This window comes from Leptosomus discolor, chromosome 1 (genome assembly GCF_034619465.1).
Source record: "Leptosomus discolor isolate bLepDis1 chromosome 1, bLepDis1.hap2, whole genome shotgun sequence".
NCBI classification, from domain to species: Eukaryota; Metazoa; Chordata; class Aves; order Leptosomiformes; family Leptosomidae; genus Leptosomus; species Leptosomus discolor.
In genome coordinates, this window is record NC_141391.1 from 179,272,265 (window position 1) to 179,300,263 (window position 27,999).

General features: G+C 40.3%; 1 protein-coding gene across 3 annotated transcripts in view; it reads right to left on the reverse strand.

The window, feature by feature from the left end:
- CNOT2 (CCR4-NOT transcription complex subunit 2) overlaps positions 1–23,658 on the reverse strand; it is a 95,735-nt gene extending 72,077 nt beyond the window's left edge. For 2 of the 3 annotated variants that reach the window (XM_086471801.1, XM_086471794.1), the window contains exon 1: positions 23,588–23,658. The gene's annotated coding sequence lies outside the window, so the exon portion shown is untranslated. Of the gene's footprint in view, positions 1–22,477; positions 22,493–23,587 lie in introns of those variants that run through there. The other variant, XM_086471787.1, reaches the window with a different exon arrangement.
- Between the last annotated feature and the right edge of the window lie 4,341 nt (positions 23,659–27,999).

A 27,999-nucleotide genomic window follows, 5' to 3' on the forward strand; every position in this document is an offset into this window, starting at 1 on the left:
CTGCAAGTCTGAACAGCAAGTAAGGAAAAGCTGAAGCTGAGGTCTTCAATCAGTGTAAAAGCCACCTTACTTAGAAAAAAAAAAAAAAAAGAAAGAAAATATGCTCAATGGACATCACTGTCAGCTAGAAACCCTGACAAAATGAACAATCATCTGTTTTCAGGCCAAACAGCACATGTCTAATAAAAGGCAGATCCTCTAGAACAATAATTTTGGCTAAACACATGTATATCATTGCATATCCGGGGCTTTCCTAGAACACCTGGCCCTAAATTTTTAACTATTAAAACTTCTCTGATTGTGCCAAGACAGCCAGACATGAAGGCAATACCAAAAATATCCTCCTAGAAGCCTGGAACTTCTGACTCTTCTTTCTAACAGTTGAGGAAGCAGAAGTCTGCAGCAAAGAACAGCTGTGCTTTGGCCACACCATTAGGTAAGAACAGCCTAGCTATCGCCAACTACTGCAGAACAGTCAAAGTAAAGCCACTGTCCCACTAGCACAAGGACAAAGACGGCAGAAGACATGTATTGTAAAGAGAAGTTATTTTACCCTGCAATGATGTGGGGGAAGACAGAGATCCACTAACATACCGCACAAATCCGCAACCTGGAGCACATGCCCAGACAGGTTAACAGGCATCCATCTCATCTGCTGTTTGAGAAAGAGGTAAACAGAAGGTTTTGCACCTAGCCACCATCTTTTGGCCCTACACCACACACAGCTTGAAGAGACCACCAAGCCACTCCCACAGATACTAATGACAAATAGGGCGAGTAGATTTAAAGGCCAGAAACTCTAAGTGAAAAACTGCACAGCTCAGGGAAAAACAAAAATAGCAAAGTGTTGTCAGCAAACAGGGGAGTGCACCAAGAATGCTCCAGCTAAACACCAACTGCAAAGGAGAAGAGGTCTGTGGTTCAAGTAGCTGTGCACGTACAAGGATCTCTGTGCAAACACGTGGCTCATGCCTCAATGGTAAAACAATCCCCACATCTGTCAGAAACCTGCAAAACTTTTCTTTTTTTTTTTAGTATAGTTAAAGGAGTACTACATTCAATAAGAATTTTGGGGCAAAGATGTTAACAAGTTAACCAAATATTTCTCAAACTGTTGGACGCAGTATCTGAGCCCCAGCTTTACAGCATAAGCAGCATTTGGCACAGTCTGTGAAAACAGAACCGAGACAGTCCCGACAGCGACAAATCAGCTTCCGCATGCTGGGAGTTCAGCACGAATCAACAGCACTCATCTGAGCGACCTGCACTATTCCTGCTTTCTTGTTTGAAGTTGGTCAGTACGCATCATTGCAGCTAAATCAAATTTTAGACTGAAACTGTATTTCATTCTACTCCATCAAATGGATTATATTTCTCCAAGTTTTATTCTTCTTAACTCTTCAAGCATCGTATGTTTACGTGGAGCTACAAACACGCACCTGTGTTAGTCTAGCACAGTCAAGCACTGATGCAGAGCTATTTTGTTTAGTTTACTCAAAGGACACAGCCCAGACACAGGTGTACCTTTCTTCTCCAATCTTTCCATTCAACCCAACACCACTGTAAAATATCCCATAAATGTTTCAAGCATTTTAGCCACTACTATTTAAGTGGGTATTAGATAATCCCAAAATGCCCTTATTTTTAGGTTGCCAGTACAGCAATTTTACTGTAATGCAGCAATAATAACAGAGCAAAATAAAAGTGCAATTCATGAGAAACAGCTACGTATCTCCTAGTTAAGGCTCACTAATACAAGGATAAGGAGATACACCTTCATCCTTAATATAAAGGGAATATAAAAAGGAAAAATATAAATTCACACACATTGCTTACAGAGACAAGAGTACATGATTTCAATAAATACCTCTTGCAGACTTTGTTAAAACCATGAAACAGAGGTTTATGAACTTGTCGGCTCCGCTTGCAAACAAATGCCTAATCATCAGCGAAAGTTACTCAAAATACTGCTAGCATTTTTGCTTATTTGGTTTGAGAGCACTTTGCAGATCACTGGTTTCACTCTTACTGGCACTTCCTGGTTGGTCCAGCGATGCTGTGTGCTGCTCACGCACTCCCACACACCCAGACCAACCGCAGCGTCCAACAGCACCAAACGGCAGAAACAACCCTGGCCCTGAAGAGCCAGCAGGCAGCAGCGGGTGCATGAGGAAGGGAAAGAGGAGAACAGACTAGCAAGATACCTTTGCTGACAAACAAAAGAGTTTGCTGCAGAAACTGTAGATCAGCAACAGAGATGTAGTGGGGAAAAGAAAAAAAAAATTGAATAAACAAAAAGGCCTCATGGTATAATATTCAAAATGTCTTACTAGAAAATGTCAACTTAAAACAATCAGCAGTGTCCCTTCAATCACACTTCTATTTTCTTTTTACACAACCTGCTCAAGTGGAAACACTATACACACAATTAGCCTCACTGAAGTCAAATTAGAAACTCATGTCTTAAATCAAGCTACATTCAGAGTAGGATCAGGGCCAATCTCTCCCCAAATGCAGGAGCTTTTACGCACAGAGAATCCTGCTGATATCAACAGGGCCCAGTCTATTCTAAATTAAGATCTGAAAACTAAAGTTTGATTCCCCCACAACTTTTTTTTTTTAAAGAGGAAGAGAGTGTGGTAGAAGAGCCTCTTCCCTTTCCATTCAGTTTTCCCTCCTCTTGTTTTAAACAGGCAGCAAGGAAGAAAAATTCAAGGAGAAAAATACAAGAAAAGCACTGTGATCTACAGCTCCCCAGCAATAACATATCCTTCATACCGGAATTTCAAGAAAATCTGCTTTTCACAAACATCATAGCATATTCTTTCAGAACTGAATGTTTACCTGCATAATTGTCTTTGACCAGGTACACTAAAAATTTGGACTTTACTGCTTATGTTTCAACACTGGACAACACATAACGGCTTCAAACATTTCAGCCTTTGCAGACTACCTACAATTATCAAGCAAAATTACAAAAATCTAATTGCATTGCATATGTAAAAGTACGGCTACAGTTACTCCTTCTAAGGCTCATCCAGATATTACATCCCCTTTATATGAAGGAGCAAGACAGCACTGTCAATTAACCAATCTGAAATCTCCTCCAGCTGATCAGCATCCAGGTTATGTTGCCTTTGATTAGAAAACTCTTCTTTATTCCTGAATGGTAAATCCAAAGTACCTACGGACAACACAAAACTTACTCGTCTCCTCTCTCATAAACATGCTTAGTTCTCAAGTCAGAAAACTATTTAGCCTTTTGCTCTTTAAATTGGAAGAGCTAAATGGCAAACTTTTCTTCTGATGTATTGCAGAGGACAATGCAAGAACTCGTTAGATCAAATTATTGCTTCAGTATTGCCTATGTCACTCCACACTTAATTTGCTGAAGGAACAGAATAGTAATTCTACTCATTAGTTAAGGCACTAGTAATATTTAGATGACAGCTAAAGACAAAAAGCTCGCTTTCTAAGGTAAGCACAGATATATCTGAAAGCACAAGGATCTTATAACTAGAAGTGTCATTACACAGACACTCTTATAGAGCTATATAGAGCACTGCTTCGATTATTTTCCAATAAGAACCATTAAGAACCATTCTTTTAAGGGAAGGTACATTAGAACACTTGAGGCTTTACATCAAATTCCAGTATTACAAATGTTACTATGTATGCTAAACCCTTCTCTTGCCGTATTCAAAATCAATTAAGCTTCTAGGAATGAGTACCCAGAGATCTTCTTGACTGACTATACGTAATTAAGATTAAAAGATACGTATGCATAATAAAAGATTAAAAAAATGTTCCAAAGTCAAAGTTAGAGATAACGATATTTACATAGAATTAAATATAAAAATACATAATATTTTTAGTAAGTTTTCCCAATAGTATCGTCCCCAGGCTGCCTCATATTCAATTTTTTCTTGCTACGTATTTGCTGGCCTCTTGTCCCTTAAAAATAGCTCCTGTAACAATACAATAGCAAAAAAAAGTATTTGAAAACCTTCCATGACAAATCAATAAAAAAATAATGCTGGCTGGTATAGTCTCTGCTCTTGTACATATCTGGACGTCCAAATACATCTTAAGGTACAATAGCAATATGCAAAACAACATTTTGAAAGCTCAATACGTTCTCATAATAAAGGATTTGAAAAAAAGCATAATAGAACAGTTTACGTTTAGATAAAAAGATGACTAAGTATTAGTCTCTCTGTTTGCTTTGAGTTGAATTGGACATGCCCTATATCCATTTTCACTCACTTCTGACAAAAGCATAAAGAGCGACTGAGACAAGGGGGAAAAACCCCAAAGGTCTCAGACAGTACCAATTAAACATCAAAGGCAACAGATAGGCAAAATGAGGCTGACAGTATTATCAAAGATTGACAATGAGAATTAATATGATCCAAGTTATTCTGCTTTTTCTTCCTTTGCAAATTATCAATGATTCACTAAAGCTAAAATTTGCACTGAACATTTGTTAGTACTGGATAGACCTTAACCACCTGAAATTAGTAACACAAACAGAAGTTACGGGGAATTATTAGCATATTTTGCTAATACAAAGAAGAGCAAATCCCAGGTTTATTCTCTTTACTGAAATGCAAGGGTTCCCTCCTTCATTCCCTCCCTACGGATAGAATGCAAGGAATGCAGCTTCTGTTTCTCTATCTAAAGCTTGAGAAGTGAGACAAACAGAACTTACTATAAAAACTGTTATTCCTAGAGAAATAAATTTGATAAGGCTATTATAATGGATACTCAGCCTGCAGCAGCCAAGAGCCAGACTTAAGACTTGCTACTAGAAAGGCAGAAGGTCTGGCTCCTGGAAACAGACTCACTTAAAGAAGCTGAGAAGTAGTTTGACTGTCAGGAAAATATCAGAAAGCCACCTTCAGATAAGACAGGCATATAGATAAAAACAGAACAAAAACAAAGCGGAAAAAAAATGGGAGGAGCCTAGAGCAATGCAAGACAACAGATTTGAAGTTTCTCCCCTATAAAGTTTATTTTACCGTAGCTCATTTTGCAGATTTTTTCCAACAGACCTTTTCTATTTTGGGTTAGCAGCCTATCAAGTGACTTTTGTAAAAAGGCAATAGACATGGAAAACAACAGGACCTTTCTACCCATTTTCTTACTGGCACGATACTCACCTTTAAGTAGGCATCAAAGCAGAACAAAAATGCATAAATTATTATGTTGTGCAAAACAAGCATACTCACTACAGACAGTCACAAAAAAAGGCATCCTATACAGAAAAGTATCTTGGGCTTCACCTCAACTCCAGCAATTTCATATGCATACTCTGTGAAGTACCATATTAGTCATATCATGAACAGACCCACAACATCTTACTTCAATGACACATTTAAATTAGTTGGCAAGCCAGGATCTTGCTCCATCTATGAAATATTCCATCTATGACCTCCAAAATCTAATTTTGCAAGAAGGACCAACAGCAATAGCTTCCTAGATGACATTTAAGCTGGAGAAGAGCCCAGCAAACTACCTGAAATATCTCTTTAGAAACTTGTTCCTGTCTTTCCCTGATGTGGCAGTTCTCTTTAATTCAGCTGCCTTGCTGGAAATCAGAGATAATTGTTCAAGCCTAAGGCAGTGTTTGCAAGCCTGTCTAGCAACGAACAGTTTAAAAACAGCTTCCCAGATTTATCAGAGCAGGCTCTGCCAACCAACTTCTCCACCGGTTCTCACAGCAAACTTGTAGCCAGTTTATGGACTGGCAGGATCTCCAGAGTTTATGTTTATTTGCTCATTTCCCCAGCATACAGGTACCTGTGCTGGCAGGCCATTGTTTGCCAGGAAGCTTTTATGAATGAAAGGGAAAAAAGGAAGAGCAAAGCGTTTTGTGGCTGTGATGATCATATATAGTCTGGTCAGATACAGCTGTATCAAAGCTATTGCTTTGCAGTTGACATTTCAGTCGGAAGGCCGACACCACAGAAGTAAAGCCGAACACATTTAGATCATTCTTCCCCAATCTCTTTCCAGGGGCAACCAGCACCTTGCATAAATGGTTTCTGTCTCTTGCTTCCAAGAGAGAAAAACATGACACTGTCCTGAACAGCCTACATTATCCAAGACCTTCACCGGTTTTTACATTCCCACACTTTTTCTAAAATCTCTCCATCTAATGCTTTTCACTTCCTATACAAAACACCTTTTGCAGGCTATGAATGGTAACACTGACATTTTCAAGAAAGGCAGAGGAGAAAAAAAAATAATTCTAAGAGACAGAAGTTATTCCTCTATGCCCTTGGAACCATGAGCTGCAAGACCAGCTGCAAGGAATCAGAGAAATCTTATAAATGAAGAACAGTTTAATGACTTTCGCTTTATAAACCCTTAAACAGCATTTCAGGGGACACCCTCCTACAGTCTTGTACAGTACTTGTTTATCAAACACTAGTACCTTCCAGGACTCTGATCTCCAAGACAGCAGATCCAGAATCAGCTGATGCCCTCCTAACTCAGATGCAGCAGGGGAACCCCTGGATCTGGACACATACTTTCTGTAACAACCCTACAGGAAGGTGCTTTGAGCTAACTGAGGAAAGCTAGCCTTAATGTTTAAGTAACAACTCTGTTAACCCTTTAACAGAGACATTATTCACTTAAAGGGTTAACAGAGACGTTACTTAGTAAGTCTATTGAGTAGTTTTAAGCATCTCAATAATCCAAAGCGCTTGCTTAACAAAGGTGTGCTTTGAAACAAATAGAAGACACTACTATCAGTCTCCTATCTGGACACAAGCTAAAGATATTTCGGTGGATATCATGCTTTCAATTTTGGTATTAGCTTGGTTTAATGAAAGCGACACTGCGGGTTTGAGATGTTTTGAGGCACCTCTCAATACACAATCCTAAATTTTACTTTTCCCATAACAAGCTTCTATAAGGAAGTAGTTCACTGGAGAACTGTTTACTAAATTCTGCAAGAATTAAATATGTAGCAAAACCACAATCTCAGGTTATATTAACACTCAAAACAAATCTGTATGTAAAAAAAAAAATAAACCATGATTGCCCAATTTTGTAATATATCTGATGGCATATCGGTTTGGAGATGGCAACTCATGTTCGCAAATCAACAGTAAACACATAGTTTTCACTATAGAATAAAAAAAAAAAACCAGAAGAATTCCAGAAATCTCAAGTCTTCTCTAACATGATGAAGAAAAAAAAAAAATTTCACTATTAAATATATTATCTGCAATATTGAGAAACTATAGGTGTTAATACTGAAACTGAATCCAGCGAGGCTGATGCTTAAGACAAAAGAAATCTCACTTTTTAAAAGAATTAGCCCTTCAAGAACCTTAAAAACCACATGAAACATAAGTTAAAAGTTTTAACTAAAGTATGAAAGATCATCATCTCTAATTGGCATAGTTTCTATTTAATGTCATTTAGTATGGCTCCAGTGTAAAAAAATACTTTAAGAAAAAGTTTTCAATTAAATACAATTAACCCACTCATACTTTTCTTTCAGAGTAAAGCGTTCCTAAATTATGACCAAACATCCCAAGATAAAAGCCTAAATGAAATAAACTGTTTCAGTAGTTTACTGCTTTGAAGTGCATCATGATTAACATGTGTCAGTTATATGATGTATATGGGAGTAATATACTTCTGCTACCCTAACGGAGGCTCCCTTAACCACTTCCATATCTACCTCTTCTCAGAAAATTAGATTTTTACCATTACATTTCTTATCAATCCAGAACTCATTTTTTTTTAAAAAAAAAAAAAACAAACCCCAAACAAACAAAGTTTCCACAGTAAATGTTTATAGTAAGTCCATCAGTATCAAGTACATTTCTACAGTCATAAAGTCTAATAGCCAATTTAAAGAACAAACACATCATAAAGATAAGTTTTAAAACTCAGTGATTCTTGAGTATGTTACATACTTGACTTGACGCAGACGAACAAAACTTCAATTAAAAAAAAAAAAAAACAAGACACAACTGAAAGGCAACGTAGCCTGATTTACAACTTTGTTAGGACACAGAAATTGGTGACAAGAACTCTACCGCATATTTTAAGGAGGTTTTTATAAGCAAGGTCAGTACCTTGGGCTAACTTCATACCATTAGCATGGTGGCCCAGTACGGGCTTTCTCACAATAGATCTAAGGAAAAGTGAAAATTTAGAGGACACCAAGTCATTTACTAAGCAAAGATTACACAGCTTGGAAACTTTTTATTCTGCATACTCTACACCCAAACCAATTTATACTGTCCCGGTTCTCTAAAAATAAGCACAAAACTGTAACTTAAATATATTTTTAGTCAAAACTGGCAATGATTTATACATGTATCTGAAGGGGGAAGCACACATTAAGAGTCTGCAAAATCAACAAAACTCTACTCTAACACTACACATCATTATAAAATCATACACTAAAAATTGTCACACTTTTCAGCCAAAAGAATCTAAATGAATTTTATAAACTACAAACTCCACTTTTCCCAGACAAAGAAGGTTTAAGAGGAAAGATCCCAGAGGCACTGTGCCTGAGGAGCAGGCACCACGAAGCCAGTGAAGAGCTGGTAAAGAAACCATAATTCGATACAGGCCCTTCACCAAGGACGAGTGCCACAACATAGGCCTGATCGAGAGGGAAGAAGAAAGTATGAGTCCAGAACTGATCCCTTACAGGAAAATATGCTAACCACATTCTCATTAGTCATCTCAATAAACTCTACTCACACAGGCACAGGGAGGCAGTCTTCAAAAAAAATGCATAATCCCACAGGGCTTCTACTGACCATACATTGTTGCATGCTTTTTTTTAAAAAAAAAAAACAAAAAAATATTATTCAAACGTTTCACACAACTGTTAATATATTATACGGTAATTGCTATAGTGATACAGGACGTATCTAGGTTCTTGTGCTTCAGCACAAGTCTAGCATCACTACTGCCTATTTTTATAGGAAGATTTTTACCAAAACCCTGGGTTACAGGCAGAAAACAAGACCTGCATAATAAGAAAAAAGCATCTCTATCTGGAAATTGAAGCATAAAGGAGGAAAGCTTTACTCCAGCAACTCACAAATGTCACAGTTACACACTGTAAGTCCATCCTAGTGAAAATCACTATTTCTTCATTATCTGCAGCATATTTGCATAACATAGATTTGCTATAATGTATTGCCACAAGTATAGTCTGAAAAGGAGGAAAAGGGTACAGCAGCGCTTACACTGACTGTACGATCTGTTATACACATTACAGTAACACAAGTACTCTCTGTTCAGTCATGTTTATTCATTCAGAGAGCAAATGCTCACTTCTGGTATATGCATATGTTTTCAAGAATATGTAAGAAGTTCTTCCAGTTCTTTCCCTGGACTTCCAGAGGCCTAGATGCCTACCTTTTAGCCAGCTGAAGTCAGAAGACAGAAATTTCACCCCAAGCATTAAAATAAAGAGGAAGAAGATATACAGGATAAAACTAGATCTTAAATTGACACCCAAAGATTTATAGCTGAGTCTGGGTATTAACTGCCTCACTTGTAAAATACAAAGAAGAGGAAAAAAAATCAGTCATGTATTACTTGAATAGACACCTTTACTATTTTCATGACAGTTTTTAATGCAGGTAAACACAACAAATAAAACTAAAGCCTTCACTGCTCTTGTAATAATCACTGTCTCTTATTTGCTTCACCCTTTTCCTTGTTACATAATCCTCCCATACCTTTACAAATAAAGTATCTTCATTTACAACACAAACTTTTTTCTTTTTTATTTTTAAATGTAACTATGGTAGTCATTCCTTCACTACAAAGTTACACCGAATGGTAGTTTTCAAACAATCTTGTAACTTGAGGTTTATGCCACACTTCCAGACTAACAGTTTTCCAGAAATTTTCTACAGCTCTTCTTACACTCCATATTCGGAGAACTGCACAATAAATTGCATGCACATGAAATGCACTTTAATCTGGGCCTTGTTTAAAATTGCCTTCAAATGCACTACTTTGGAAGAAGAAAAACCTATGAAGACAGAGATTCAGTTTTACTTTTAAGAGCAACTTACATCATTACAGACAGCACAGGCAGTAACGCTGTGTTGGATAATATTAGTAATTGCTTTTAAGACCTCATATTCATTCACTTGGTCAAATTACAAAATGCACAAGCCTTTCATGCCCAAACACCTCCTTTAACCATCTTTCAGGCTGAACCGATTTTTATTTTTAAGTAGCTATGATGATTCAATCATTTCTGAATGTTTTTAAACAGGAAAATATTCCCCCTCCAGCTGAAAACATTTTAAAATCTAGACTGTTGGGATGCTCTAGCACTTGAACGCTGCGCAACACTGACAAGCAAGGCATGTTCTTGTCTTAGGAATGCACTGCATACCATCACAAGGAAGATCTGCTCAAGTTTGCTTCAGCTGTAAGGCTCTGCAACACCACCCCACTCACATGCTACACTGAGATCGTACAGAATTTCACAACCGATCTACAACACATTTCACCTTCTTGCCTGAGACCTCTGTGCAGTGGTGTGGATGTAAGCCCAGCCACAGGATGGCTAAGGACACTTCATCCTAGGACTGAGAAATACTTTAGTTCTCTTAAAAATCAGTTGGGTGCCATCAAGAGGATAGCTAGGGCACAGGGGAGGAGGAAAACAGAAAAGGAATTAGAGTTCAGAACAGGAATAGAAAAAGAAACTGCAGAGAGAAACAGACACGTGTAAGACACTGCCGGGAAAGCGGAGAGTCCCAAAGACCCTGCCACTACAGCATGCGGAGCTTCAGATCCTGGACCCACCAATTCTGGATTTCCTCCTTTTTGTGTACAGACAACAGACCAGGGACCACCGTCAAGATACACCTGTACCCTCTTCTAATTAATGATGCAGAAACTATAGAAAGAAAACATGTCTAGCTAAGATGTTTAAATGTCACATATGTAAACTGATTTCATGCCTGTCTTCAGGTTTGTCTTTTTTTTTTTTAATAATGCTGGGCGAGCCACATAAAGATTTTCACACGTGCCTTCTGCTTGAAATATTTCCAGAGTCTATGCAGAAGCATTCACCATTCACAGCTGCAAATTAAATGAAATGAAAGGTATTTATGTTATGAAATATTAAACCAATGCCTCAGTTTCTCTATTTGTAATGCATTGCTGCACTGAGGTGACAGCCATATAAAAACAGAACTTTTTCAAAAGCATATTATAAACCACTTCCATGAAACCTGGGAGAAACCATTAATCCAGAATTTATTTATAATTTTGGATAGCATGATCTGAACAATGGGATTAAAAAAGAAAAACCTCAGTGAGGGAACACCATGCATCCTTTCTAATAAATGAGGCCAGAGTCCTCTGGGAAAAACACTTGATCAAAAAAACTACATAACAGTGATATGCAGATGGAACCTGACTTAAGATAGGAAATAAAACCTTCATTCCAGCATCTCTTAAGTTCAGATTGCCTTTGCAATTTTAGCAGTCATTGAAGCAGGGCTTTATGTACCGACTACGGGAGGGGCTTATTTCTAACAAAACTTCAAATGCTCATATAAACAGTGACCTACATCCCTCTCAGTTTATGAAGTGAAAATGAGACAAGTTTATGACATGTCAATACAAAGACTAAGCATCAGGCAGAACAATGAGGTAATACAAAACTTTGCTTTTCAACCCTAAATTGCTGGGGAAGCAAAGAAACTAAGTGAAAAGGAGGTAAAAAAGAGTAAGAAAAGTACAGGGACAAAAAAAAAAAAAATCAAACCCTAAAAATACATAAGGCAGAAAAAGGAGGCATTCAGGGAGCACAGGGAACAAAAAAGGCTAGCTGAAGTGTTTCTGCATGTATCTAAAACCCTATCTTCAGATAAAAATTAAGTTCACAGAATCATGTACCTATACTAACACTGGGAATGCCTTCATCGCTTGATGGAATATAGCTGCTCCTCTCTAGATTTATAGAGCAACCCAATTCAAAGCTTCTCACACCAAGTGAAAAAAAATAAAATTTTTAATAGCTAAAATTCCAAAGCATATTTGATATTACAAAAAATGTAAAGGAAATATTACAAAATGAGTATGAGAGGGATATGACCACCTCAGCAGCATTTCATAGACTATTTATCATTACCACTTCACACATCAACCCCAAATTTAAATTAGCTCCTCCTAACAGATGTGTAATTACAAAGTATCACTGGGACTCTCAAGGGACATACTTCCATCAGTAATCCAGCCATTTGTAATTCTGACATTTTGTCCATTTTATTTTGACAGTCTGACAGTGTCCAGAGGTCGGACTGCTGACAGAAGCAGGACCTGGTGAAGTTTCCAGCGAATGACAAGACCTTGCTGTGGAACCCAAACCAAACCCACTCTATTAGCAGCTGCCCATCTTGTTCCAAGACAGCACCCTTATTCTGACACTGCTGGACTGTCACCTCAGAGAAAAATACTGAGTGGTTCTTCAAAGGAGAGTGAAAAAAAAAAAAAAAGGAAAAAAAAAAAGGATAATGTGGGCAGAACCATGGTAGCTGCATTCAGAGAGAAGAAACACACCAAAGGGAATTCTGTTGACCAAAACATGGTATGTCTTCTGGGTTTAACACCACAAAGCATGAGGGCAACTGATTAGGCAAGACCATTTTCACTTTTTTTTCTTCCCATTTCAGTATTAGCGTTTAACACTGACAACTGGATTATTTTAAATGCTCTTCATGCATAACAATTTCAGAAGCTTGCCTTCTAAGCGAAATCTGTCATTCTATTGTGGTTTTATATGCTTTTTTCCTTTCTAGTAAAAAGCAGTAAGATATTTTAAAGTGTCACTACAATTATTAGTGACTAAGAGTTTTCACAGAAAACATGTTCACAACCAAAATATCCATACCTCAGAAGGATCAAAACATACCCACACAGTTTTATAGAGTGCCATGGCAAGGGCAACATCAGAGGGATGTGAGCTTATTCTGACCCTGCGTCAGTCAATGAAAAGACTATCAACTCATTCTAGAAGTTGCAAGTCAAAAAAGGCAGACATTGTATAAACCTGACATAAAATTTCAAAGTTTTACTTAATTAAGAGAGGCAAGGGTGGTTACACCATCTTCCACAAAAATCTAAAACTTTTCATAAATAGCAGGTTATATCAAGAGTGCAGGATACACACACTAACTTCACTACATTATATTAACAGGACAATTAAGCATTTAAAGTAAAAAATGTGTACTGACTCTATGCAAAAATAAATAGGAAATTCTTTTCACAAAACTCTCCTCTCCTAACAACCCCCCCGTGAACCTAGGGATACCAATGGTTTCCTGACACAGTCCTGCTCAAACCAGGCCAAGACAACTCAGTGATAAAAACCAGCAACTGCCAGGGCCTCCTTGACATCAGCAGTCTTCTCTTACCAGTGGACAGATGGACAACAGACAGCTATGATGAGGAAACTCTGGGATACACCCTTAAAAAAAGACTGGGCATGTGTTATTCTTACGTATGGCTCCCGAGTAGACTACTACTCTAGAAAAAGAGGAAACAATACCAAACAGAACCAAGTAACCTATTTACTACAAAAACATTGCATTTCTCCTCTACAAATACAGTATTAACTGACCAACTAGGCCCAGGCATAGAACAACATGGCCTGGCCTGCAGAGGCTCTTCCTTTCTGGGATGCTTTGCCCACCCTTGCCCTCCTGTCCTTGCCTTGCCTACCAGAGCTGCATGCCTGCTGCACCACGGCTAGGGCACAGTCCTGGCCTTTCTATACACAGAACATGGCACTCAGGAGTCCCTCAGTGCCAGCAGACGAATGTCCTTCCTTCCCTCAGAGCCAGAGTGCCCCAGCTGTGTCCCACAGCTCTTTGGAGAAATCAGAACTGAGAAAAATGCAAAACATTGCTATTCACAAGGCAAAAACTGAGTAACAACGACTTTGTGTTGGACATCATGCTCCTTGCTCTCAGGTATATTCAGCAGTTCCCCAAGACCAGGAGGGATTGTTCCCCTATCACCAGGAAAAAAAGATATTGTACCCACAGGCCTCCAGGAAGGGTGGTGCAGTGCTTTGTGGTTTCCCCCCGCAATACACAAGCTGGGTCAAGAGGGTTTCTTAAGATCCACAACCAAAGGGAGAAGGCACAGGATGAGATGCCTTACAGCAGGTGGTCACCTAGTGTCGTTGCCCACTCTCCTACTGAACTCTCCAAGTTCAACCTAGAAACAAAAACTTCCATGCAGAAATAGCATCTATCTACCTATCTGAATATGTACATACGCTGATTGGCCTCAGGAAGCACAAAGGTAACCCATACTTTGTCAAAGGTAACCCTTATACTGAAGCACAGGCTTCTGACATCATAAATACTAAGCTTTACAAATTTCTCAGTCTTTAAGGATCACCTCCATGGTTGACATGGAAGTTCGAGGGCTGACAATACTTTCGCTGCCCCAAAGTTCTGGACATTTGACCTAGACACTGCTAGAAAATCAAGTAATTTGAATTGTTCAGATAAAACAATCACTAAAAGAATCTACAAAATCTCATTTATCCTTAAAGCTGTGACCTAACGAAGAAAGTACCTGTTTGTTTAGTTTTACAATTATCTATTTCTTCAGACCTTAGATCCCTTTGAATTCACTCTTCACTGAACTACAGGATCCCTCAGGGAAAGAGAAGGACCTTAAAAAATTAAGCACTTGAGATGTCAGTAAACAACTCTACAGAAAATTAACTTTTGTAAGGACAGTAATAGAACAAACAACGGTTGTTTGTTCTCTGTTTTGGTCTCGCATTTTGAGACTCTCAACTTTCAACCCTCTACTATGAAATTTCAGCTGTGCTCCTAACATAAAAACATAGCATCTACTTCAAGAAGCGGTGAAAAATGAGAACAAAGTTACTCTGTAATAAAGCTGTAATTCTTGATGAATCCAATTTCTATCCCTTAAATTATTTACATGACAGGTTTGTTCTGTACAGGTGTCATCCTATCAGCAAGACATGATGCATTCTATCATTTAATTTAACATGTTCTTTGCAGCCTGAATTCAAAAAGCACGAGAAAAAGTCACATTAAAGAGATCAAAACATTGCTAGGACTACAGCAAGAGGTGTACAACAGCTAAGAGAATTGTATAATTTGATCATAAATGTCACCTAAAATATGGAAAAAAGTGAGGTTTATTTTCAAGCATATTTCAAGTTTGCCCTTAAAGTTGCATTAATATGATTAACATCTCCTTTTCACATCTGCAGCATTCACAGACTTTCAGAACTCTTAAGAGTTACAATGTAGAGCCAGATTATGTGAGAGGTCTCTGAGGAAGTGCACATACCTGTGAGCAGGAATCTACCTTGCTTCTTTAAATTAGAGAAACAAATGTTCACTGTATTATATAGTACTTTCAAACTGTTGTTTCACTCAGATATGCCAAAATAATACTGTAAAACTCTGCAAATGCAGAGGAGTAACATACTTAACTGTGAAAACAAGATATTTGATATTTCTAAAACACAAGTTACTATTTGGCCACAGACACTGGCAAGGAAAATACGTCAGATGTAAATACCCACAACCAAAAATTATGCAGGATGTGTTCCTCTTCATACCAGTGGGGATGAAACTTCTAGGTGCTAACAATACAAGAAGTGTTACATAAGACTATGCACTTATTTTTAGAAGCACATTACAAAATTAAGTACTGCACTGGAATCTGTTGCAGAGCCATGGACAGTTTCTCAGTTGGAGCACGATATCAGATTCGATTCAGATTAGAGTTCTCTCCCACCAATCCCAAAAAATACTGAACCATCCGAGACTAAGAAAGGTAATTTGTATCAACTAAAAAACCCCAAAACACAAACACACTAATCATAAATACGGACATCTACTTTTCTAAGAGCAGCAGAACTAATAAAAACTAGTTTCTTACACATTCGCTCTTTTGTTTCTTAACACTTCTCCCACACTATGATAACCCTCAACTTCCTTCTTTTCCACATCTCTTTATGACTCTCTCTCTGCCCTGCTCCAGGGCAAAAAGTCATGGTGCAGACACTCTGGAAGCCTGTATGTGCTCACATGCTGCCTGGCCAGCTGCTTATACAGAATACTTACTAGATAAGGTCTGACTATCTCTTTTCCACGAGAGTGCACTAGTTTGGACTTCCTTCCTCGACCTAGACACAATTTTACAAGGTTTGTAGTACCATAATTTGAGACTTAATTTCACTTTCTGATTTGTTTTCAGTTTCCTTATATAAACATAATTTAAGTTAAATGCTTCACTCTTGAGTTAACTCAAAAGTTGGGTTATCTATATAGACATGACATATTTTAAAATTATATATACATATATATATATATGCTCACTGCAGGGATGGACAGACAAGCCAAATAATCTCATAAATTACATCACCAGAGAAAAACTGAATCAAAGCTTCCTAGGTATTTGCTTTCTTTAAACTAGATACCGCAGAATGAACCCAGCACACATTTGCCTAGATTAAACTCTACTCCTCCCTCACCATCTCCGATTTTCACGGTTTCTTTCATTTTTACCACTTTTTAAGAAAGTACAGCTAACTTTGTCATCATGTATATACTGCTCTTCAAAACAACGCAACCTGAATTTATCAATATTGCTTCCCCTATTTCTTGCAGATACAAACATAAGCCAATCCATTAAGCACATCCTACTGCCAACAGATTTTACTACCACTGTTTATTCATTTGCAGTCTATGTTACTCCTCTTCAGGCTCTTTGCTAAGTACTTCAACAGAGTGGCCTGTGGACTATGCTTAGTCGACAGAGTTTTAAAATACATCTCTCAAAATGTTTTTGCTCTAAAAACTGGACTCTGTCTGCAGACACAGGTATTCACCAGTACAGAGAAGTCCAGTAGCTGTACACAGGAATACACACGCGCTGCAGTTAAGGGGCAGTTAAAGACCCCTGCTCTCAGCGAGTCACTCCTGGTTGCCAACCAGACCTACACTTGATCATCCCAGTTTTCAAGACTTGTTGATCTGTTGCTATAAAACCAAATTCAGTCTAGTAGCATACTTAATAAAGTGAGGCCTGAAATTGAATCTACAGTTAGGACCCTAAAAGAACTGCCAGATGCTTTAAAAAAAATTGGTCATTTAAACTAAAGCTATATGTGTTTTGGAGACAAATAAAAGATTAGGATCATAGCTAATATCAACAGTTTGAAAACTCCCAATTAAAGTGTTACAAAACTACTACTTGTCATCAAGCATATAGTGCTGCTAGTCACAATACACACCTACCTGAGACAGCAAAAGTTCAGAAGAGCACCAATCTTTTGAAAACTACATTTTATCCTTCCAAGAAATTTGGAATACTTCTTGTTCCATCACAGATGTTCCCACATGTTCATATATATAACCGAACTTCCAGGAAATTAGGGAGAAAACAAACCATGTATGTATTGCCCAAAACATGCCATCCTGAAAGTGCCAAAAAGTTTCCTAAAAAAAATTGACTCCATATCACAGCAGCACAGGAACCTGAATTTACTTCAACTTCTGCCACGAACTAAAAAGAGATATACTGACTTAATTCTCCCATATAATGCTGATCTTAATCAATTTGATCTTGAAGAATCAACTTAGAAGAAATGCGCATCCACATCCAGTAAACAGGCCAGCAAATTAAGATTTCAATATAAGGTACCTTTCTACTTTATGATGATGCTTTTGACATGTTGAAAAATGCACATCACACAGCGGAGTATCAAGAACAGTACCGACACTGCAACAAATTAATAAAGTATCTCATATAAAAAGATTTTTACAGTAAAAAATTTTACAGATGGACACAATATTGCAAGGTACTTTTAACACTCAGAATTGCTCATCATCTCTTCAGTCTTTCAAAAATTTGACACTGTGTACAGCTATGATTTTTTTTTTTTTTTTAACCTTTCAGATTTCCACTTCTCCACACCACAAAGCACGGTATAAACTCTGAGGAAGAGATAAGACCTTCTTTCTATGTTTTAGCCTACTTAGTCATTACATAAAATACCTGCTTCAGAGCTATTTTTCCGCTTTACACATTTTATAAAAAAAAAAAAAAAATAGATTTATATGCAACAAGTACTTTCTCTCAAACTGCATTACTACTGAGTAGTGAAAGACTCCAAGCATATACCTCAACAAGTCCCCTACACAGCAGAGCAACAGAAAGAGGGTTGGCAGACCTTTTTTCCATCATTACAATTCTCTGGCAACACTTTCTTTGCGAGAACAGTTTTCGCTATTAGAACAAAAAAATGCATTAGAAATAGTTACGAAGAACAGTCAGACTACCTCAAATAATGCAAGGTTTTAGTAGGCTGAAAGGGGAAAAATACTGTTCCAGTGAAGCTTGAAGAAAAAACTCACACAGTCATGTAGACTATATGACAAGTGCACAGTCCACAGACACAAGCATTCGCTACTTATTTTGCACTAGAGGACAGGCATCTTCCTGCAATCCTTAAGCAGAAAAGATAATACATGATTTTACATTATCATTGTCTGTGTTACAAAGGCAGCCTCAGAAAAACTTGTTTGCCAAGAAGTTGCCCACAAATCTAAACATTAACAGTTTATAATTTAAAATAGCTGGTGACTGTTTTAATGTAATACTGCTGCTTTTTTGTGCCTAGGAACTTCTTGCTATTGTTTTCAAACACACACATATTTAGATTGTAATGAAAGTGTTCTGCATATACAATCCTGAAACACATAAGGACAAACAATACAACTGCCACCTACTGAATTTGGTATATCACCATTTGGGGTTTTTTAACATTGTTTTCTCTATGTATGTTAGCTGCTATTGGTATCTAGTTCCACAGAAGCCTTGAACCGTGCATGTAAAACACAGGCAAGCATTATCTTCTTACTACGGACTAGAACTTGGATATAAATTGGTTAAAGGATTTACCCAGAGTCACGCATCACTTCAGTAGCTAACTCAGAAAGACAGAAAGCATGCTCCAACTCTTACGCTCAGGCTCAATCCACTGGATTACCGTCTGCTCAACGAGAGTAATATGAAGTAGGAGTTTACGTCTTACTTCCCACAAACAGACCAGCATTTTATACTGGTTTTTGTTTTAAATAAACTATACCTTTTTGCAAATAACTTGACCTCAGCCAACTATATTCAACTATCATTGATCTCAAATGCATAAAAAAATTTGAAGGCAGAACTTTGAAAATGCTTCAGAAGTTCATTAAAATACCCACTCCAACCAAAAAGAATCCTGAGTGACATGGGGTACAAGATGATACTTAAAAATACCTGCAAAAACTTACCCAAAATGGAACGGAAAACAGGAGGCAACAATGCTTTACTCACTAACAAATTTCTGATCAACAACTCTTGCACTGCAATTCAACAAGAGAAGGATGTGTCTGAAAAAAACCTCTCAATTATACCCAACTTTTAACCTACCACCACAATCTGAAAGGAATCCTCCTAAGAAATGTAAATAGTTGTGAAATTAAACATATTAGCAGTGTAAAGGGCAGTCAAATTGCAGAGCAAGCAAGTCAAGGGGAAAAAAATAACGCACGCTCTTCTGCAACACCACTGGTAACCAACACTATCTCAAGACAAATCAGGGGGCTCAGTAACCTCTTTGAACAAGGATCATTTACACCTTGATTTGGGGCCTGTTACACAACGAGAACAGAAGCTGAGCTAGTACAAGCTACCACAATACATATATGCAATTTTCATCAAAGTATTACAAATGAAAGATAAAATATAAGTTAAAAGCAATCTGAACAATTTATGTGGGTTTGTTTTTTTAATTTATTTTATTTATTGCCAATACAAACACAAAAAGATCTTAAATCCCGTAGACGTAGAAATCTCTTACCGATTAGCACAGGCCATGTTTGGTACACACACACCTTCTCTAAAAACAAAGTAATTCCGTAAGGACAATTTTAAACATCCTACTGTGCAATAACTTCATTTGACACAATTCTTCCTAAGTTGTTATAACGCTCAATAACAGTGTAGTTAGCTGTCAACATACAGCATCCATCCTGAAAACTCTCACACACAAAGTTAACTGTCAACATGCAAGTAGGTGCCTTTAAGTTAATGAGCCCACCCACAAACTTTCAGTTGTTCATATGTTTTTACAGGAACCTGAGTCAGGAGACCAATGCAACACGCACAAACACAGAACGTATGTGCTAAAGCACATTTGGAAAATTAAAAAAAAAAAAAAAAAAAAAGGGCCAGCCCTATTCAGGAAACACAACTGAAACAGATTATTTTGAATTGCTCAGTATAGGGTACCTGAGACATCAGGATAAATTTCAAGCACAAATATTAGCAGATCTCTGCTGTGTAGAAAAATGTTTACATACAATTTTTTTGTTATCTATACATTAAAAGCCTAGATGAAGCAAAGTTAACCTAACTTGAACTTCTTGGCTTTTGACAACAAGCACTGTAATTTTTTTTTTTTTTTTAAATGAGAAAGACTGTATCACTTAGAGAGCAATCATTTAAATCTGTAGCAAAAACATACTGTTTTGACTTACTATGGTACTACTATATAAACTGGCACAGAGCTTTCTATCTAAGCTAACATTTAGAAACACACACAAATATAGCAAGTATTCTGCCAAGAATTTAAGAATTTTTTATATATTTAAGAACACATTTTTTAAGGTGCCTTTTAAAAAAATCTGTATTCAAGCACACTACAGCTTTAAGGAAAGATACAATAAAAATTTTACATACAAGGATCTACTTACTTTAGAACACAACTCTGTACTTGGAAGCTTAGGCGCACTTTCTGTACTACCTCAAAACAAAACAAGCAATTCAATGTTCCTTTTAAGTTTCCAGATCAAGTCAGAAAACCAGGTGCAAGAAACCTCTATTTTAATTCAACTATGGTGCACTTTTAAGTTCTATTCGCTTCTTGAATCAATAACAACAAGTAGGTGCAAGATATTTCTGCATTAACAAAGTTATGATACAAGACTGCTCTAAAGCTATAACGAGGTTACAACTTTGCAATTACTACACAACAGACTCTTGCACCAACACAAAAATAAGTAAAATTTTTTAAAAAGCTACAGCAGAGGCTAAAAATGCAACACCGTTTCTGATTTCAGAGCTAATCTCCATCTAGACAAAAATATATTCACAAGTACAGCAAACACAGCAGCAACACTTTCTGAGAGCTACCGTTCCACTGTGGGCACATGCAACTTTTATACGAAGGGACTGAGGTGCAGACCAAGATTTTCAGGTGCAAACAACCACTTACGGGACCAGTTTTTAGCATCAAACTTCATGACATGTTAACCGCCCTATTTTTTGCACTGAATACCAATTGTCTAAAATTAGATTCTTTTAAAGAGAATTAAAATCAAATTTTGTACAAATTCCAGGGATTTTTTTTATTTTTACTTTCAGTTCTTTGCCAAGGGCTTTTGTTTTTTTATTGGTGGAACTGACACACAAACGGGTTACAATAACAATGACTACTTTGACAGCAATATTAAGTTTCTAAGAGAGACGTGTAGACAAGGTTTATCTACTACTACACTCTTAGCTTTATCAACAGCTTCCTGAAAGTGAAACGGAAATACACTTGCAAGGCAAGTCAGGCAGCTCATGACAGCGAGTATTCAAATCCCTTCCTAAAATCAGAAGCAGTCAACACCTTGAAGTTTAGCATGCTGGCTGCATTCTCAACATAAACAATGGTGGAAGTTGGGGAAAAGGGGGAAGGTACTGGACACACACACAGTCTTCAAGATCATAAAGCTGCATCTTGTGGGTTGTGTTCTATTAACATGCTGCTACAACAGAACTCAAAGTACATCAACACACACACACACCAATTCTTCCAGGTCCCAGCAGAAATACCTTTGCAATATAAACCTAAACAATTATTTTGCTCTTACAGGTCTCTACAAGTCTTAACAGTCTGAAACATATCCAAGTTTCCAGATACATAAATGTTTCCACTAACTGATGTGACAGCAGGTTCGATCATCTTAAACTCCCTTCCCCCAAGTGAAGAGTTAAGACTAGCAGCCAGTCACCAGCACCAGATGTTACTGCCATGCAGGCACACAGGAATGTCTCCTTCACACACTCAAGTCACAGGCACACACACACACGTACAAGAAGGAGACACAAAAAGTTATCTTCCCCTAGGGATAAAACAGCACAAAGTTGGTAACAAGTTTTTCCCCGATAAAACAAGACTTACAGCAGAAATGAAAACATGTTTGTGTTAGACGTGGATCCGCAGCAGAAGCTACTGATCCACATCTAACACCAGCATGTTTTCATTTTCTCATATTACAAAACCTCCAAAACAAAGTTACCTGTAACTTCACAAAAAACCCACTCCAAAACAGGAATGCTAAACCTACAATACCTGTAAGCAAATCCTTGCTTCCGTCCGGAGCGCACACACACCCTACAGTGTAAACACTACCTCTCGCACCCTTCCCCACCGCTCTAGTGTCCCCCTCTCATCCCAAACCTGTCACCCTGTGCCTCCCCCGCCTCCAGCCCGCACCTGCACGCTCGCCCCCGGGTCAGGTTCACGCCAAAGCTTCAAACCGCCGCCCCGGCGGGCGCGCAGACGGGGAAAGGCCGGCTCTCTCCTCCGGGGGCAGCGCTCGGGAAAGCGGCTCGGTCCGTTTCAAGTTTGTTTTACAAACCCGTCCGAGGAAACACCAGAACCTGTTTATACTCCGCCTTAACCGCCGCAAGGAGGAAAGGGGAAAAGGCGCAGGCAAAAAAAATATTTTTCGATAGAAAGCCAGCCAGCAGTACCCCTGTCTCAGCCCCTTTCTCCACCCCGGGCCTTCCCGGGGACCGGCGGAGCAGGCCGCGAAGCCACTCCGGCGCGGCGCACAGCCCGGCGCCGCCCGGGAACGGGGCCGACGGCAGCCCTGGCCGTGGGTGGCAGGTTTCCCTGCCCCGGCGCCGGGCCCGGGGGAAGGAGGCGGGCGGGGGCCGGGCGGCCGCGCACCCCCGCCGCAGAGCGGAGACGGGCCCGGCGGGAGGCGGGAGCGGGGGCGCGGAGGCGGTCACCGCCGCTAGGCCCGGGGCCGGGCTGGGGAGGGCAGCGAGACGACGGCGGGAAGGAGCGGTCCCGGGCGGGCCGAGCGGGCCGCGGGGCGAGCCGCCAGCGGCGACGGCGGAGGATGCGGGGCCCAGGCACCGCTGGGCCGCGGCCTCGGCCGGCCCCGGAGCGGCGCCCGGCGGCCGCCGCCGACCGCGGCCGCGGAGGAGGGCGGGGGGTGGCGGGCCGGGTCGGGCCTGCGGCTGCGCTCCCGGCTCGGGCGCCGCGCGTCCCCCCCGCTCCCCCTCGGAGACAAAAGCAAACGGAAACCCGGCGGGACGGCCCCGGGCCCGCAGAGCCCCGCCGCGGGCCGCGCCGCCGCCCGGCCCTCACTCATCGGCCCGCGGCCGGGACGGCGGCGAGGCCCTGGGCGGCGGCGGGGGCCGGGGAGGGGGTGGCTGGGGCCGGACTCACCGCATGAATTTTCTTGTCCCGCGGATCCAAGATGGCTGAGTATCCAGCACGGAGGATGCTGGGGGAGCAACCTTTACCCTCTGACCCGGCCGCCGCCGTGACCCCGCCGCCGCTCGGCCCGGCAGCCAGCGCCGAGGGGCGGGGGCAAGCGCCGCCGCACGGCCCAGCCCGGCGCGACGCGACGCGACGCGGAGAGGAGAGGAGCAACCCCGCGGGGAGCGGCGCGGAGGGGCTGAGGGGGACGGGGAGGAGGAGGAGGAGGAAGGAGCAATGAGGCTCGCTCGGCTGCGCTCCCTCCGCCTCCCGCGGGAGACGCGGCCCAGCGGCTGGGGCCGCGCACGTCGTGGGGCACGTAGGCCGCGGGGCTGCCGGGCGCCGCCGCAGGCCTAGGGCGGCCAGAAGCGCCGCCGCTGACAGGCGTTGCTGGCCGGGGGCGCGAGGCTCCGACGCGGCGGGCAGCGGCGCCCGGCCCCCATTTTGTGAGGGGAGAGGGCGGGCCGGCCCGGGCGGCGCGCAGGCTGGGTGCGCGGGCCAGGCCGGGCCGGGCAGGGGGTGTGGGGGCGGGTAGTGGTGGGGGGCAGCGCGGCTCCCCGGTGCATTCCTCACCCCACGGGGTGCTGCGGGGATCTGCCCCGGGCGGACGCGCTTCCCCGGGAAGCGTCGCAGCGTCCAGAGGGGCTGGCCCGTCACCTGCGGCCCGGGCCTGTCGGCTGTCCCTGGGGTGCGGGGTGCGGGAGGAGCGGCCCGGCCTTGCCGCAGGGTGCGCGTTAGCCTGCGGAGGACCCGGGTCAGGAGCTATCGTCCTGATTAGATAAATGGTGTGAAAGTTGTCATTTTTCTGTTAGTGAGGTAGTGGGCAGGCAGGCGTTGCTATCCGCTTTGTCTGTTATTAAAACGGAACTGACCCAACTGGACTGGCTTTTTTTTTTTTTTTTTAATTTATCAACCCCAAAAACAATGGCTCAAGTATGGCAAATGCAGGTGCATAAAAGCACTCATGATGCAAATAATCCCCTTGAATTCAATGACACTAGCAACAGTACAAAAGCGAAGCCTGTGCACAAGTGTCAACAGGATCGAGGCCAACTGGCTTTCCTGCTCCATCAAGAAAAACAGTGGTGCTTCCACTTAATTTTGTTACAAAATCATCATAAAGTTTAAAAAATCGAGTGGAAAGGTGAGCATACAATACTCTGCCAGAAATAGCTTGTTTGTTTCAATAATTTCACACATGTGCTTTCTTCTCAGCTTTGATTTTGGTGACCCAAACTGAATGTTAAAAAAAAAGCATTCAGTAGGTTACACACACTAGTAATTAATAGAAACATTAGTACTACAGTAACATGTCTGTCAACATAAACATATTTTGAGGATGAAAGAACACAGTCTTTCATCCAAGCTAGGAGTCCAGTTTCTAAATGCCACCACCTTTTTGTGCAGCACAATTGCAGGCTGAACATGGGTGCCATGTCATTGAAACAAATGCCCGTACACTTTGTCCAGGAAAATGCTACATTTTATTATTCTAATATTTTAACCTTTCCTTTGTCGTTCAAATGTTCGTGCGTTTGCTATAATGAAACCATTATAAAATACCGTAAGTGACATCCTGTATTAAGTAGAGTATCTGTGATCTTCTGGAGTCATTTTGTTGTTCAATCTGAAAAACCGAAGTTTTCTTTACACTGCATGACAGATACAAAGGCAGTGCTTTTAGACTGAAAACAGTAATGAATCTTATTAATCTTCTCTATTGTTAAATAAGCTTTTCCCTTTTACATCCATTTATAAACGTTTTGCCTCATTATGTTTCATTTTACAGTTTAATGATCTGAGTTTCTTTTTCGTTATATTTCCCCAAAGAGAAGTTGTTTAACACTTACAATATACAATGATGCAAGTAAACTAAGCACCTGACATTGTCATTGCGTCTATGTGGACTGATCTCTCTGCCCATTAGAAAATAACAGTTTACATGCAAATCAATTAACATTTATACAACAAGAAGCCTCTATAGTTCAACAGAGCTAGGGAACAGGAGAAAAATAGGTTTTCTTGTGTTAGACTGGTTAGCTTAGTATAACAATCTAACTAGCAATCACAATGTGTGTAAATGTGGTTTAAATTCTGTTAATTAAAAAAACCCTAACCTGCCCTTCTGCCTAAAACTGTTTAGTTGAGGAACCTCGTCACTGTGGCTGTAGTAGGTGTGATTCGACTTCCTCATTTATTTTCTTAAAGAAAGTGAAAGTTGTTAGCATTTTAACGCTTTAAAATAACCTTTGAAGCTGGTAAAGAGGATGTAGTGTCATCTAGGTGTTCATACATTTGCTACTTTTAGTCCCAGCTCAATACATTTTTCTACAACAGTGAGGCCTGTTGCACATAGTTGCACCAGCTTAATTGGAAGAGGTGTCCTGAGCTCATTTAATGCAATGGCTGCTAGTCAAGTGTGGACACTCCTAACGTGTTTTGAGCCTTGTATGGTACGATTTGATCTCCTTCTGTATTTGTCCTCAAACAGATATGCATTTGTTATTTTTAATCTCATTTATAATCAATGGTCTCTTTTTTTTTCCTTGACTTATTTCACAGACTAGCCTGATGCACCTCAGTTTTTCATCAATATGAGAACGTCTATATGAGTCAACCTGCAAACTGTTTTCTATGACAGCACAAGTGAAGATGGCAGAAATTACAAAATACCTGTCCTGCAGATGATAGCATGTGCAGGCCCATACAGTCACCAACTCATGTGGTGCTGTTAAAGTCAATTAGCACAGTCTTGTACCTTATCTTTGTGAAAGCCGGGGCCTTAATATGCGCTCATCTAGTAGCCATTTGGATTTCCAGCTGGCTGTTGCTGCTGCTAATGCCCACAGAGGGCTAAAAGCCTAGAGCATCTGGCTGAAAAAATTTGGGAAGAGGTCATCAAGAGAGATGGATGTGCTCAGAATTCCCAAATGCTTTATTATCATGACTTTGCATGTCAGCTGGAAATTCTCTGCAGTTTTTCTGAACCTTTGCTGCAGAGAGTTTGTGCATGCTCTTTGGCTCCATTCAAAGCATCACCAACAGATGCGGGCAATGCCATTGCAGAAGTGGAAGGAAGGCAAATTGCCCAGAGTATCTGCAGGGCACAGTTAGGGTGTTCCACTTTACCAAAACATAAAATTAAATTAGGCATAGTCAGACCACCGTCCTCGATCATGAGCAGAGGCAGAACATGGTGAATAGCCAACCAGTAAGTCATTTTTAAATAGAACAAAAAACTGCACTGGAGCGCAGCAAGGGTCTTTCTTTCTCCCACCTACAGATTGTCCCAGTATTCCTCAGGGAAAACAAATACAGTGCAACCACCTAGAGCAAGGGTTAGCAGCTGTTCAGCGGTGGGGAAATAGGCTGTATTTTTCTTTCTTAAATTACGTTTTAAGTCCCTTGGAAGAAACAGCTTGAACGAGAAGGCAGTGCCCCTCAATTTCAAGGTGCATTTGATTAGCTAAAACAGTGAAATACCTCTTCTGAAAGAGGCAAAGGTTTCTGACTTCTGCTGAAGTCACAACGGTGAGCAACTGTGAGACTCACGAACGGGGAGCAACAACTTTGGATGGGTGTCTTTCTTGCTGCATGATGTCCAAAAGTCTCTCAGTTGCTTTCTGTGGGAGAAGGTTGTAGGGTTATAGCACTGCTCTGCATTAATCTTTGCCCTAGAAGAACGTAGCAGATTTTTTTCATAAATATAGCCTATTCAAGTTTTAAAATATTTCTAAAACACAAGGATGAAGGTGTGTCAGAGGGTACACCAAATCTGATATTAAAGATCTCACCACAAATAGGTGTTAAAACATTTTTTCAAGAATAAAAGAATTAAGACCTCTCATTTTCTTACTGTATGTTCTCGTAATTCTTAATTATTAGCCTCAAATGGAGCACAAGATACCTATATTTGGGGGAATATGGTTAGTTTGGCTTCTGCAAATTAATCTCCAATTTCTAGTTTATTTAGGAAAGGTAAGGTAAGGATCAGATGTTTCCATGGCACTGTCCTTATCTATCCTTTCACTCCTACAGGGGATTTCCAGGGATGGCTGCTGGCAAGGGAAGCCCTAGAAGTGCAGCTCCATTACTGTTTTAGTGTTAAAATGCATCACAAGGTATCCACACAGATGGCCTCTCATCTGCTGGATTCGTAGTTTCCAGGAGGGAATATTGGGAGTAGAAGTATCTTTATCACAGTCTCTTATATTTTTACTATCAGGAAACCCTATCTCAGCCTTCTGCTGTAGTGCCTTCAGTGTCTGCTTTCATGCTAATTATACCAGGGTATCAAGGAAAAAAATACCAAGTTTAAAAAGAAGTCTGCCAATTCTGGAAAATAATATGACCCCAAACAGGAGATAAAATGTGAAATT